The sequence below is a fragment of the Hyaena hyaena genome, unplaced genomic scaffold (assembly GCF_003009895.1).
Source record: "Hyaena hyaena isolate Hyena2069 unplaced genomic scaffold, ASM300989v1 scaffold_895, whole genome shotgun sequence".
NCBI lineage: Eukaryota > Metazoa > Chordata > Mammalia > Carnivora > Hyaenidae > Hyaena > Hyaena hyaena.
The window spans coordinates 527863-530828 of record NW_024081529.1 but is presented as its reverse complement, the minus strand read 5'-3'; the positions used below and the strand labels follow the sequence as shown (position 1 = coordinate 530828).

Sequence of the window (2966 nt, the reverse complement as noted above, 5' to 3'; positions counted from 1 at the left end):
TCCTCAGCAAGGATCTATACATTTACTCTTTGGCCAGACGGCTATGGAAAAAAATGCAATTCAAATGGCACTGACAACAGAAGAGTAAAAATAATTGATAACGTAATTTTTGTTGGTGCAGACTTTGAACTTTTTATCCTGAAATCAAGTGTCTTCATTTGGTTACCATTTGCATGTATCATTCAAAGTGTATTTTTTTTAAGTTTATTTATTTACTTTGAGAAAGAGAGAGAGAGAGAGAGAGAGAATCCCGAGCAGGCTACACACTGTCAGCACAGAGCCAGATGCGAGGCTCAATACCACGAATTGTGAGATCATGACCTGAGTTGAAATCAAGAATCAGAAGCTTAACAGAGGGAGCCACTCTGGCCCCGTAAAGTGTATTTTTTTTTTAAAGATTACATCTACTTTCATTAATTCATCATGTCCTAAAAGTAAGATCACTGGCAATAAGTTGAATTTAGTTTTATCTTTCATTAGTTTCAATTCTGTTTGATTGCCGATGACATAATTTTGAAGCTTAATGTTCTGAATCCTCCCATTGTGACAAATGGATGAACTGCTAAAAAGAATGGAAAGGATTCACAGATTCTGCAATGTCTGCCCATTGAGAGTAAGGCCCTCCTAAAATGCAACAAAACAGGGAGAAAAGAACAAAGTACCTCTGAAGAGATTCCAGCTGTTAGTGTCTACACGAATCCAAAGATATCAGTAAAATTGATGTAGTCAAGCGAAACAGTCCACTGTGACTATCTAACAAGTTCAAGAGAATGAGGTATTTTGGTTCCATGTTTTGGGACCTTCCTCAGAGAATAGAATGATCAAACACTCTATTTGTTGTTGCAAGAACAAAAAACTAGATGACTAAGCTATTTGTTTTTAGTCTGTTTGTTATCATTTTATGTAACTAGAACCCCACTCTGTTTTAAAAAGTGAGGACAAATTCAGTATCACCGAATAAGACTTACCTCCTGAAAAGGTCATCTCTGTGATGGCAAAGATCTTTGCTTCTAAGAGTGTGGTAGAACCTATCTCCAAATTTTGTTGATGGTTTGCTTGGGGACAAAGAACGGGATTGGTATGGGTGGCCCAGGGTTTAGGTAAATCCCTTGTGCTCTCATATTTCACTTTAGATTCGGATTTCTTAATAAGACCCATGCCATTCTCTCTCTCTCTCTCTTTTTTTTTTTTTGCCAATAAAAATACATTTTTTCCCTTCATTTGCAGTAGTTACATGAGTCTTACTCAGGTTCTAGGTAATTTCTGAACACAAAAATCCATTTACTGAACTGAATATAGTATGAATTTACATGATGTCAAATAACACAGTTGACTGAACTGTTATCTGTTCCCTAGCTCAGAGACACTTAGAAGCAGTCCAAATGTCTCTATTAAGAATACTCTCATACCAGAATACATCATATTAGAAAGTTAGAAGCAGGTGTTACTGGTTTTATTAATAATTCAACAGACTTGAACACCCATAATACTTCACCTGGGAGACAATGGAGGCAGACTAAAGTGCCTGCTCCATACCTTCATGGTGATTACTTTTTGGCATTGGATGCCAATTGGGTAGTGCTGACCTGAAAAAAAAGATGTACCAAGTAAACAAAATGACAGATGTCTATAAAAATTTTATCACAGCAGTGGGGCTGTGGGTAAATCCAAGAGCTTGTTGAAAGATGAGCGAACTGAGAGTAAGGGAAGTCTGGGGATGAGGGAACAGTCTGAGCAGCTGCACAGATGTGTTGTCATGTTCTGTGAGGGCCACAGGGTCACTGCATCACCACGGCTTGTGGGTGAAGAGCCTGGGAAGGTATTTCAGTGGCTCTGAACATCAAGTGAGCAATCTCATTTGACCTGCAGCCTTATTTGCTGGATGCTTTGTGGAAATTCTGGGTATTTACCCTTAGACGTGTTTCTTAGTAATCCATTAGACAACCAACCAACCAAACAAAACAAACAAACAATCAAAAAACCTCTGCATTGCTTTAGGTCCCGGGAGAACCCAGGGGTGACAAATGTCTTACCCACTTAGGCCTCTGAGAGTGTCTCAGAGCCAAGGATAGGTCAGCAGAATGCCTAGGAAGCCACCGATACCTGAATGCCCTGGGAACATGTGCCACAGCTTGCAAGAAAGTGCCCAGGGTGTGCCTAATTGCCAGAGATGCTGTATACATTCTGCACAGAGGTGCTCACCAGAAAGTCCGATTGGTTTAGCAAACAGCCAGCTTGTTGCACGCATCCCATGTCTCTTTGACTTAGACGTTCACGCTTTCTTCCGTATGTTCTGTCTTAGAAGCATTTCGTATTCCTGTCTACGGCCATACCACCCTGAACGCACCCGATCTCGTCTGATCTCGGAAGCTAAGCAGGGTCGGGCCTGGTTAGTACTTGGATGGGAGAAGCATTTCGTATTCCTATGTGCTGAATGCACAGTCACAATTGACACATTCACTTATTGAAATCAGAGGTCACAATGTATTTCCTGTTCGGCACCTTCTTCATACCATAGAAAAATTAAATATATGCCTTGGAAACAGAGAAGCATTTAAAATGTAGGGAGTTGTTGCAGACATACTTCCAATAGTCCTGGGAGTGTGCAGTTAATTGAGGATGTCAGGCAAAACTGCATAAGGGAGGAGGGCAATAACATAGCGACCTTCCTCCCTCTGTACCGTGCTTTCTCTGCAGCCTCCAAAACTCCCTCTCGCGAGAGAAGGGAAGAGAAAAACTTCCTCACCTTTTTGCTAGTCTTCCACCCAAACCTACAGCTTGTGCTCACTAGAACAAAGAATAAATCTGCTAAGGTCCTTGGTCTTCCCAGCCATGTGTGCTAAATACCATTCTGTGCTATTCCAGAAAAGAGCCCAGATTGATGTCCCTAAAAGACTACAAAGGTCACAAGAGAGAATGCGTAGCAGGATGCATGGCCAGGCCACCCCCAGCAAGCCCGAGAAAAA

At 41.3% G+C, this 2966-nt stretch overlaps 1 pseudogene; it reads left to right on the top strand.

Moving 5' to 3' along the window:
• The first annotated feature begins 2319 nt into the window (after positions 1-2319).
• On the top strand, positions 2320-2439 carry LOC120222629 (annotated as a pseudogene).
• Positions 2440-2966: the final 527 nt, after the last annotated feature.